Source organism: Talpa europaea (assembly GCF_964194135.1).
Source record: "Talpa europaea genome assembly, chromosome: 8".
NCBI classification, from domain to species: Eukaryota; Metazoa; Chordata; class Mammalia; order Eulipotyphla; family Talpidae; genus Talpa; species Talpa europaea.
Genome location: NC_140075.1, coordinates 15,368,469 through 15,381,334, shown reverse-complemented (window position 1 = coordinate 15,381,334; position 12,866 = coordinate 15,368,469).

Genomic DNA, 12,866 nt, shown 5'->3' with positions numbered 1-12,866 from the left:
AGAGACTCCATCTTGAAGCCCTTGGTTGCATCTCAAGATATTTTACAAAATTCCAATGAGCAGCTTTATTTTAAATTGGTATAATAATGGGTGGAGGTCCTTTCTGGAAAACCCAACTCCTTTAAAAACGAGTATTCAAGACCTTTCAAATCCTCTGCATCCCCTTCCCAAGGAAGCTCAGCTGCGCACTGGCTCTGCCCATGACGCAGACTCCCCTGCCATTGTCCCACCTCCAATGATGAACTGAGAGACTGGGCTTGCACAGGGAGTGTGTGAAGCTTCTGATTTGAAAGTAAAGGGAAAAGTAAATTGACATTAACTGACAGAAGAAACCCAGTGGTGACAATGTGTTGCAGTGAACAGAAGAAAAAAGGCTTAGAAAAGTGTATTCATATTCTTTGTCACTTTGAAGTGGGGAATTTAGCTTTTCCCTGTTGAGTTGTATGAGATCCTTATACATTATATATTAATCATTTATCAAATATATGATTTGAGTTGTACGAGGTCCTTATTCATTACATATTAATCATTGATCAAATATATAGCTTGCAACCTTTTCTCCCACTCCCTGGAAGCCTTCATGTTCTGCTGATGCTACTCCCTTTGCCCTGCAGAAACTTTGTACTTTCATGTAGCCTGGCTTGTTTATTTTCTTTCTTGTGGATTGTGCTTTTGGTAGCACTTTCCAAAGATCATTCCCGACACCAATGTAAAGAATGCTTTCCCGTGTTTCACTAGGATTGTTACAATTCCACCTCTTATGCTTACTGTTTAATTCATTTGAGCTGACTTTTATGTACAGTTTGAGATTAGAGTCCAATTTTTTCTGTTGATTGTGGATGTTGTGTTGTGCAACACCACATTGATGAAGACACGGGAGTCGTGTAGCAGGCTGCACAAGGCAGGATGCTGCTGAGAGCAAGATCCTGGCTGTTTTTATTGGTAGAATAATCACAGATCATCAGCTATGTGCATAGGAGGACAAGGAGAGAAGGATGGGTAAAACACAGGAATGTTATCTATGGCTTGGGGGACATGAGTCTGCTGACAATGTTATCACCTTGATGACCAAGTGTTGTCATCGAAACTAGACCCCAGGCCCCTTGGGCACGGTCCTATTCTTATCAACTGATCAGCTTCTGGTGTCCCATTTCATGCATCAGTCCTAGCCCTTCCCCCGGGTTTTCCCAGTCATACCTCATGATGCATGAGTTGGGGGTAAGTCCATGCATCCGTCCTCAGACCCCTGAGTGTTCACAGTCATATCTCTTGATGCACACCCTTCCCAGAGTGATCAAGCTTTCTGCTCTTGATTGATAGGAAAGGCACCTTGTAAGGTTTGGCTCATATGACTATGACTGGACAGTGCTGACCTTTGTATAGGGCTTCCTCATTATTAGTATTAAGAATTGCAGAGAGAATGTCTTGTACCGGGAGGTAACAGATGAGGAGTCAGAAATGATGTTAAGTGACTGTGAAGGAATTGAAGAAAGAGAAAAAATTGCCGCTGCTAGTTCAGCAACTGGGGCCGAAAGATAACATACAATGCAGGAAGTTGGCCCCAGGGCAGCAGCCTGGGTGCCAGACCATGACTCAGCAGGCTGGGGCGGAGGCACCGTCCATGAGGGTCGAGAGAGTCTGGGGATGGGAGAACTGACCACGACATTGAAGGAATGACTAGCTAGTAGCTGTGGGGATTGAATGCGTTTATCGGGTAGGGTAGAAGAGAAGAATGATCCACGATAATCCTGGACAACAATCTGAAATTGCTGTGACTGAGCAAGGAGCCATGCTGTGCGCTGCCCACAGAGGCCTGTGCTAATAGAGCCAGGATCACAGCTGGATAATGACTGACAATGAAAATGGCCTTTTTGTAATAAAGAACGTCTTTGAGAAAAATAAGTAGATAAGTGATTTTTTGGCCTGGAGGGAAGGGAAAGCCATTCAATAATGGGAAAAGGTGAGGTCACAGTTTTTCCACTTATTGAAGAGACTGGTATTTCCCCATGTGTATCTCACTGGAAGGCCAATAAGGCAAGGAAAAAAAAATAAAACTAATCCAACATCAGAAAAGAATAATTAAAATTGTGTCTCTTTGGAGACAGAATAGCCTTCTATAGGCAGCCCAAGAAACCCCCTCCAAAGACAATCAGAACTGACAAACTCAGGAAGGTTACGGGATACAAAACCAAGTGACAAAAAATAGTTATGTTTCTGTACTAATGATCCAAAAAGAAAGAAACTATTCCATTTAGACAAACCTCAAAAAGAGTACATATTGAGGGAGATATTGAACCAAAGGGGTAGAAAATCCACATGCTAAAAACTATAGACACCAACAAATAAAATTGAAGAAGATACACTACGTGCAATGAGACCCCAACTTTATGAATCAGAAGGAGAAAGTGTCAAAAGGCCAGGAGACAGCTACCAATTCACGGCACACCCTGTGAGAATTCTGGCAGCCCTTTCACAGATGCAGAATAAATAATTTGAAAATGTCACAGAAACACAACCCTGGGCCACTCAAGGCATCCCTGAGAAAGGTAGAAGCTGGAGGCACCCCCTTCTCATCTTCAAATCCAAAGCTGACGCCATCTGGGAGGCGGGATGGGTTACACATCACCGGCCATGCCCTCCTGCTGGGCCACCTCAGAGTCTCCCACCATTCTCTCCCACCCCCTGGTCTTGGCCTCTTGTGACCTAACAACAACATTTTGGACACAGGACATTGTATGTTTTGCGAGGCGGTGCCACAGGAGGGTCTGGCCTCAACCTGGGATAAATGAAGCATCGGAAACGGGGCCCCCTGCAGACCTGCCCGCAGGAAAGAGTGCAGCAGCGACAGGAATCTGGGAGGGCCCTGCACATCACCCACTTGCTGAGATTTCCTGCAGGTGCCTGCCGCTGAGCAGCCCACAGGTGCAAGGGCATCGTCCCGAGGAGCAGGTCACGTGGTCACAGAGGGCCAGGAATGTGTCCAGGGCTGGAGGGAGCAGCAGGAGGGTGAAGTAGCCGAGCACTGCAGGCCCTTTGTCTGTCTTTCTGTCTGTCTGGGTATCAGAGAAGCCAGCATTTTGAAAGTCAAGAGTTTTCAGAGAATCAAGCACATCCCTGCCCTGGCACGTCTTAGGGCCCCACACAAGTCACTCTCAGTGCCCTCTCGGGGTGCCATGCTCTGTGGGTTTAGACAACCCCACATGGCCGGAGTCGGGATCCTAATATTACAGGAGCCCACGGAGCTCTCTGCTCCCCGTTTCTCCCCGCCACCCCACCCACTCCGGCCTTTTGACTGTCTTGGTAGTTTTGCTGTTGCAGGATGCCGCAGAGTGGGAAGAGCTGGACACGCAACATTACTGGCCTCTGAGCCTCCCCAGCTCCACCGCCCACGCTGCTGACAGCTTGTCCTCTCCAGCCCCGATTGGCCCCACGGTCTGCCTGGCCTCAGGCCTGTCCTCTGGGACCTGGGCCTTTGGGTACAGGCTCGCTCCAAGGAGACACCTTTGCCTCCCCTGCCCACCGCAGCGGGGTTCTCCTGCCCAGACACGAACACCCTCCCCGCGTGGGCTCAGAGTCCTGCTGCTGGTTCTTTGTTTTCCCATGTAAATCAGTCTTCGGTTGCATTTTAACTCATATACAGTCACTAGTTTTGCACTCAGACAACTTCTCATTCCACATGGATTAAAACATTCCGGAATAGTCTCTGCTAAATAAATCCTTTCCCAAACTAAATGAGCACATGTGACAAGAGGACCCAAAATTTTACAAATTCATTAATATTCAGCTGTGGCCTTAATGCACCGTGCACGCGTGCTCACTCTCAGGAGAGGTTCTGAGGTCACAGGGGCTCCAGCGTCACTGAGGTTCTGGGGTCAGTGGGATCCAGGGGTCACGGGATTCAGGGGTCATTAGGGTGCAGGGGGTCACTGGGGTTGTGATGTCACTGGGGCTCAGGTGGCACTGGGATTCCGGGGTCACTGGGTTTCTGGGGTCTTTGGAGTGCAGAAATCACTAGGGTTCAGAGGTTGGGGCTGCTGTGGTCACTACCACTCATGGCTCACTGAGGTTCAGGACCCAGCCCTGATAATGTTCTTTCTTCCTGGCCCTGAGTGACCATGCAGGACACCGTGCTGACCCCAGGGACACTGGAGCCAACGGGACCTCAGAAACTCTCCTGAGAGTGAACACATGTGCATTGTGCATTAAGGCCAAAGCTGAATATTAATGATTTTTTTAAATCTCATGACACAACCCTCGCGGCCTGTCCCTACCCAGGCCAACAAGTATCTCCAGTGTATGGACAACTCCTGGGCGTGTCCCCTGGCGGGAACCACAAATAAGCCCCGTCCAGATGCACGCAGGCCTGATGCGACACCAGCCCAGAGACAGCCCAGTGACGGCCACCCTGTGCGCATGCAGGCTGCGCTGGCCAAGGGGAGACACACCCGCTTGGACACATCTTGGCTCCGGCGTGGGTGGGGCTGAGGTGGCAGTTCGGGGGTGACACAGGGATTTCTAACATGACAGGAGCATTCCCAGTCCTGAGGTGCCAGCTCCAGCCTGCTGTCCTCCGGTTCTGCTGCCCTTCCTGTCTCTCCCACTGTTCCTCCCCGTGCTCCTTCCTCCTGTCTGTTTATCCATCCTCCTGCTCCCCCACCTGCCAGGCCCCAGGAGGGTGCACAGGGGGTGGCGGTGACTTGGTGGCTTTCCAGCTCCCTGTGGACGGGGCTCACCTGGGGCTCTGAGGGGGCGAAACCGGGTCCCTGCTGCGGTCAGGGGAGGTGATGGGGCTTGATGAGGGGGACCAGGTCCTGCTCACAGAGTCCCCTAGGACGCCCTGATGGTGCTGCTGACTCGGGAGGCTCATTACTGGGGATGCCGCAAGAAGTCCACGGGGACAAAGGACACCCGGGCCACTCAGGCGAGGTCCCTGAGGAAAGGGAGCCGGGGATAGTGTCAGGGTCTGAGGGGGCAGCAGGGGATGGAGATAATGAGCCCTGGAGCCCATCTGTGGAGTCAGTGAGCCAGAGGCCTGGACCCTTGACGTCAGAGGCCAGTGCCGTGGAGGGCAGCGAGTGACCAGGCCATCAAGAAAGGTTTGCGTTTCCTCCCATCTCTGTGAGGGCGAGTTTCATGGGAAGCCACTGCTGGGCCCGCGGGCGCGTCCCTGCAGACTGATCGTGTGGGTCAAATAAGGTGGAGAAGATCCCCTTGTAATTATTTTTTTTCTATTCAGTATAAATATATATACCATTGAACTGCATTTCAAAGTGTCAGCCGTTCAATATGAACAACTGACCTTATTTTGTTGTCCTACAAAAGGGAATTTTATTTTTTCTCTTTTGAGGTAATGTGTTTTACAACCAAGTATCATTTCACAAAGCGTTTTGTATTTCAGAGGAACAGTAGTTAAAATATTCATCTTATAAATTAAAGCTAATGTTTAAAACTCACAGTTCAATTTCACAATGCCATATTTTCTGGGATGAATTTCAAAGAGGGAGTTATTATTATTATTATTATTATTTTTTACTTTTCTTCAACTAAAGGACTTCTGCAGCTTAGGTTTTTAATATATTTGTGGTCATATAATATTTTAATTATGGTCTATCTGACAATTATTGCTCATATCCATGATATTTCGGCATTGAGAATATTGAGATGAAAGTGCATCACATGTTAAATATCATACATACGAGAGCTATTTAGGAACAGTGAGGAAGAATCTTAAGAGGAAGTTAAAATTCACGCTAGTAGTTTAGAAGGGAAAGCTTCACATGTTCATCTCCAGAATATGACACAATCGTGAGTGAGATATAAATAAATTTTCAAGGCGATAAAAATTGATCTTGTTTTCCTTCACACTGAAGTGATACTCACGTGTAGAAATCAGTCTATCATGGATGTGAACATTTTACCTGATTCCACACAGCAACACAGCTATATAAAATATAATATTATCAACATAAATATTATTTTAAGTCACAGAAAAGGTTTTCACAGAGGGCATAAAACAGCAGGTTCTGAATTTGTTTTCTTGTTTCCATTACAATAGCACAAATTATTCCTCTAGTCTCATAAAATAATTATAAATCACCACATTCTCCTAAAAAGCCTGCCTCCCCAGGGCCAACCATCCATCATCCCATGGGGAGGGGATGAGATTGGGGAGGAGGAGAGTGGGCAGGGCTGCCCTGTTTTCAGATGTCCCCACTCATGCACGGGCCAGGGGGAGGAACAAACCCGCACCCAGGGAACCCAGAGCCCTGGGAACGGCAGGGACAGCCACACTCACAGACCGCCTGGCTCAGCCCCAGAGAGGACTCCTCTCTGCACAGTCGTGCATGAGTCTGAGGGGGACAGAGGAGCCGGGAGGGACCCGGGGTGGACAAGCCCATCCTGCAGAGGGACATGTGGGTGTGACCCAGGAGGAGACTATGCGGGAAACATGTTCTCTGTGTCCTCAGATATGGGGAGTCAGGGGCAGGAAGATGAGGGGACGAGGGGACGCAACAGGAGGCATCAGTGAGGCCACAGAGGCAGGAATCTGACAGAGGAGGCATAAGGACACGCTGCATGGGGACGCTGAGCCCAGATCATTCAGCTCCAGGACAGTGTCGGGTCCTGGTGAGCAGGAAAACAGAGAGCAATACACCCCATCTCCCTGCACATCTGTCCCTGTGGGGCCTCCACAGCCAGGGCTGTGCTGGAGGAGCAAGGACAGGCTCTCCAGGGTGGGTAGGGGCTGAGCATGGTCACATGTCCTCTGGGGCTGTACCTTGGACAACCTCTGGGAGGTGTGCTTGGCAGAGATGCTAGGGCCTGGGCATGAGGTGGGAAAGCAAGATTGGCGCAGTGGGGAGGGGCTGTCAATCAGACTATGAGATCAACCAGAGCATAATCCCATGATCAGCCTCTCCACTCTACACCCTGAGAGTGACTGCTAGGACATGCTTGTGACTGTCCTTGTAGGTGTCATCTAGACTCAGACTGGAAGGTTCACATATGTTGTATTCTGCTCAATATTTTTATGCAGATAATGGCCCCAGGGGTGACCAATCTCTTGGCCGTGAATAAATTCGTCCTCCTGTGGTTCTCCACCCAGGGGACCATGGGCTTCTTGCAACCGCTGGTCTTCTCCCTGGTCTACCTGTGCGCCCTGCTGGGGAATGGGCTCATCGTCCTCATCACCACCCTGGACTGGCACCTCCACACCCCCATGTACTTCTTCCTGAGGAGTCTGTCCTTCATGGACCTCTGCCTCATCTCAGACACGGTCCCCAATTCCATCGCCAACTCTCTGAGGCACAGCATCTCCATCTCCTTCCTGGGCTGTGTTCTCCAGGACTTTATGCTGGATTTGTCAGGAGTTTCAGAGCTGACCCTGCTCACGGTGATGAGCCTTGACCGCTATGCTGCCATCTGCCACCCCCTGCACTATGATGTCATCATGAGCGGGGACAGGTGTGTGCAGCTGACAGCTGTGTCCTGGCTGGGTGGGGGTCTGTATGCTGTGATGTACACAGCTGGAGTCTTCTCCTTGCCCTACTGCAGGTACAACCTGGTCCACCAGTTCTTCTGTGACATCCCCCAGTTATTGGCTATTTCCTGCTCATGAAATTTAGTGAGTGAACTTCTCCCCATTATCACTAGTGTGACATTAGGTATGCACTGTTTTACTTTCATCATCATTTCCTATGTCCACATCTTCTCTGATGTAGGAAGATCCCATCCACAGAAGGGTAGGCCAAGGCCTACTCCACCTGCCTTCCCCACGTGCTGGTTGTGGTGCTATTTGTCTTCACTGCATGCTTTGCTTATCTGAAACTGACCTCAGTAACCCATCCATGTCTGACCTGGTCATTTCTATGTTCTACACAGTGGTGCCCCCCACCTTTAATCCCGTCATATACAGTCTGAGGAACCAAAGCAAAAAGTCGGCTGTGGGGAGACTGATCAAGGGTCCATTCCCCATCAAATGAGGTATCACATTGTACAATTATTATCTGTCATTTATACAGATTCTCCCCCTAACTTTGATATGTCATCATTACAATGCAATGACTCCTGTCATTAGGTTTTAATCCTTTGGCAGAAATTTATTCTCATATTCTTCCATAAGTTGTAGTTTCCAAAAATATTGCAATCCTTTGCCCAACCCCTCCCTGTGTGATGTTTATAAACTGAATCCAACTCAGGACTAAAAACATGTACATGCTGTAGAAAGAATGTTCTAAAACCCACACATCTCCAGCATTTACATGAAATGAAACTGGTAAAGGGGTGTCTCTCCTGGGGAGCACCTGGGGAAGGGACCCCAGTCCTGGGCACTGGTTCCCTCAGTCTGTGTGTGTACACTGAGGGTCCTGTCCTTGTGGAGGTGGAGACAGCTGAGTGGGTGTCCCCACCCCTCAAGATTCCTAATGGGGCATCTTCCTCTAAGAGACAGTCACGCTTCTGTTCAAAAGAAAAAGATACTGCACTTGAAGGTAGGATGGATAGAGGGCGAGATGTGAGGCCCTTTCTCTCCCTCCCTTGCTTCCTGGTGTGTTCAGTCTCTGATTGCTCCCCACTCACTGGTGACCACTCACTGTGGCTTGGATCTGTGCTGCCCCTAGAATTACTGATGTAGAGCATGTTTCATGGTTAAAGTCTGGATAAGACACAAAACCGTAAAACACCAGAAAGAACACAGGGGAGCCCTACTGGACACCCCCACACAGGTGGACTTGGGGACACAAGGCCAAGGACAGAGAAACCGGCAAAAACAAGTGGCCCCACCACACTAGAGAGCTCCTGTGCCTCAGAAGACGCCATCACAAAACAGACACCTGCACCGGGGGAAGCTGTGCTCACATCACACACCTGGCAAGGGCGAGCTTCCAAAGTACACAAAACCTCAGGAATGCAACAACAGGAAGGACACCCCAACCCAACACGGTCTCAGGTCCCCAGAGATGCTTTCCTCACAGGTCAGGAGTTCCCGGCCTCTCACACTTACTACTGAGGTTGAAGCAGCCCCACTGCTGAGCTTGTGACCGAGTCACAGATGCCAGTTTGTGCTGCATAAAATCTCTTGTGTTCCTGATGCTTCTTTTGATTTTATCATTGGATAGAATCTGAGTGTCCTGAATTAATCCCATTACGTAATTTCCTATGGTGTCTGACTGTGTCAAACTGATCATTTCCATCCCTCCCGCTCGCTGTCCCCTGTCTCCCCCCAGGGCCTCCAGGGTGACAGATCACTTGAGTCTGTTTTCTGACACTCACACGTGGGTACCGGGGCTGGACGCTGCACAGCCAGGACAGAGGGAAGGACAGACATTCTCTTCACTGGCTGAGAAGTTTCAGCTAGAAAAATTTTAGTGAGGACACAAAATCCCCGTGATCCCCGCCAGAAGCACCCCAGCTCCTCCAGTGCACCATGACCTTCTCCCTGAGCCCCTAAATGACACCCTGCCTGAGGTGATGACCCCACCTGCCCCACGAGAAGCAGGACAAAGGGGGTGTCATCTCCTAGGGGTCTCGGGGGTCCAGAGCATCAGGGGTCACAGTGGCCACAGGCCGGATCCCCCACAGACGAGGCATGGGTCATTCTCGAGGCCAAGGGGGATGGACATGGGGCCGCAGTGTGTGTCCCCCTAAACACGCCTGCGGGGATCCCCGGATTTGGGAAAAACACCAGGCACCCTCCACTCTGCAGCCCCGACCCATCCCCACGGGGCAACACGTGTCCCTCACCCAGGACTCAGCCAGCCCCAGGCTCTGAGCTGATGCCCCAGACCCCACCCTGCCTGCCCTTAGGGCACAAATATTCACATTTCAGTCAAAGGTGAACACACATCAGGGAGTTTCAGGGACTTGTCCTGTGTGTCCTCTCGCCCCGCAGGCCCAACCGGGACCGCATATGAAGGGGTCACTCCCATCAGAGGAGGACATGGACTTTGGTCACTCCGTGTCCCTCCACACCTGTCCTCACGGTCCATGCAGCTACTCCAGGGCGGCCAGCTCTGAGTTGACCACTGTCCGGTTGGCGACAACGCCAAAGAGAGATTCCCGCCGGCCACTCGTCTGGAGTAGGCTCCTCGCCCCCTGCGTGTCTCAGCGCCCCAGAGCCCTGTCCTCCCTCCGCACGGCTTCCCACGGGTCCCCCCGGCTGCTGTACCGGGCTTGGGCAGCCGAGGCAGACACGGACCCTGCCCTCCCTCCTGGCCGCCCTCACCCCCGGCCGCCCAAGGGAACCCAGCCTGGCTGTGTCCACCCTACGCCCCAGGCAGGATTGTCCACATGAAGGTGACCTCCACACGAGGTCAGCAGCAAGTCAGACTCTCAGGCACTGGAGGGGCCGGCAGGAGCGTCAGGACGGGGATCTTGTTGCGGCACCAACAACTCACGCTTCAGGGAACCGGCTTCTGCCCCGTCTCATCCAGGTCCGAGCTGTCTGCTCGTTGTCCTGCTCAGCCTGTCCCCTACTCTGCCCTCCCACCCCCATCAGTGCCTCCCCCCACTTGCCAGGCCCAGGAGGGAGCACAAGGGTGGCGGCGACTTTCCTGCTCCCTGTGGACAGGACTCGTCCTGGCTCAGAAAACAGGAGCCCCTGGTCCCCGCAGCGGTCAAGGGAGGTGCTGGGGCCTGAGCAGGAACCACAGTCCTGGCCACACAGGGGTAAAAACAAAGGAAATGGCCTCTGACACACTCAGGGCACTAATGATCACTGGGATGTGCCACAGGACGACGCCATTTAAGACAGTAACCTGAAAAAAATCATGTGTTCCTCGGGAGGAAGGTCCCTGAGGGCTGGAATCTGGACAATGTCCAACCCGTGGATGCCAGCTCCAGAGCTCAAATAGCCCAGCCCTGAGGCCCTGCTCTGTCCATGAGGTGGCGCAGGATGGGGTGGAACATCCTGTGAATGCTCAGAGGCTCCCCACGAACCCTGACCGTGGAGTGAGAGGCTGGGATGCCATCTGTCCCACCATGGGGACAACCTCAGGACAGAGACTCAAAACGGCAGTGGGAACTTCCCCCCCAGACTGCAGGTATCTGCCCCCAGCCATTTGCAGGGGAGAATCCACTCACACTGGAAATATTTTAGATGTCACCCTTCATTTTTAGACATGAGAAAGCTCTGTTGTTAAACTACTCATTTTAAAAATAATACAAGCTAATGAATTCTAAATGAGCACAAGTCACTCAATGTCCCACTGCCTTATCAGCCTGGGGACAGACTCAATGAAAGAAAAAAATATATATATATATATTAAAATGATCAAAGATACTGACTTTTAATACATTGATCACATTAGAAGATTTTGATTTATGGGAGATGTGACGGTTTTTGCTTCATACCTGGATTTTAGCATTCAGGACACTGAGTATGTTTTTGTACAAAACAAAATCACAGCAATTAATGAGATTAGATTGTAGCAAAGAAAGTCCAAAGGAGGCGCAACAGACCCCACCCCCGTCTCCCAGCTGCTCCCCTCAGCAGTGTGTTTCAGTTCTTCTGCCTGTTCTGCTCCCTGCTCTGTCTCTGGGGAATCCTCTCACCCCTGCACCTCTGGCCTGTACCCGGGTTCTTATATAAATAAAAATTTAAAAAAAGAAAATCCAGAGGAAATTAAAATTATGTATTGTTAAATTCAGAATGTTATGCCTTTTCATCCTAAATAGTATGACAGAGAAGAGTCAAGTAGAAAATCAATAACTCTTACAGCAACATGTTGACCACTTCATGGCCCTGACACGAACGTGAGGGTAACAGGGACTTGTGACTATTGATGACCGTGAACTTGGGATTTTTCGCCAACTCCATACTCAAGGATTAATAGTGATTTTATAAAACAAAGTCACAGTATTTAAACAGGGTCAGGAGGAGATAGATGTCTAAAATTATTCCATCATTTTAAATTTGTATACAAAACACTAAAGAGATGTCAAAATTCTTGACCAACACGTATTCTGATTTATTTCCTTATTTTCATTAAATTATTTGGCATTATTCCCAACAATGTGTGGCAATTATTTTATGTTACTACATGCACCCAAAATTCCTGCTTTAAGTGGAATGGGACGAGTTGCAGAGAGGGCAGGGCTACCCCGTGTCCAGGCATCCCCACTCATGCACGGGCCTGGGGTGAGGAACAAACCCAAACCCGGGGGACCTGGGGCCCTGAGACCACCAGTGACAGCCACACACACAGACAATCTGGCTCAGCCACGGAGTGGCCTCCTCCCTGCACAGATGTGCATGAGTCTGAGAGGGACAGAGGGGCCAGGAGGGACCCGGGGTGGACAAGCCTGTCCTGCAAGAGGGACATGGGGTGTGACCCAGGAGGAGACCCTGAGGGAAATATGGTCTCTGGGTCCTCAGATGTGGGGAGTCAGGAGTATGGAGCTGAGGATATGGGGGGACAGACCAGGAGTCAGCAGTGAGGCCACAGGGGCAGGAATCTGACAGAGGAGGCGTCAGGACACACAGCACGGGGACGCTGAGCCCAGATCTTTCAGTTCCAGGACAGTGTCAGTTCCTGGGGAGCAGGAAAACGGTGACCCACTCACCCCACCTCCCTGCACACCACTCCCTGTGGGGCCTCCCCAAACCAGGGCTGTGCTGGAGGAGCAGGGACAGGCTCTCCAGGGTGGGGAGGGGCTGGGCATGTTCACGTGATCTCTGGGACTGTGCCCTGAACAACCTCTGGGAAGTGTGCTGGGCGGAGATGCTGAGGCCTGGGCTGAAGAGGGGAGCAGCACAACTGGGGCGAGGAGCGTAGCGTGGGAGCTCTGTTGAGATTTTTGACAAATATGAGATTCTAATTTGTTCAAGTTTTGTAGGGGACAGATAAAATTTTCATTTTCATCAATTT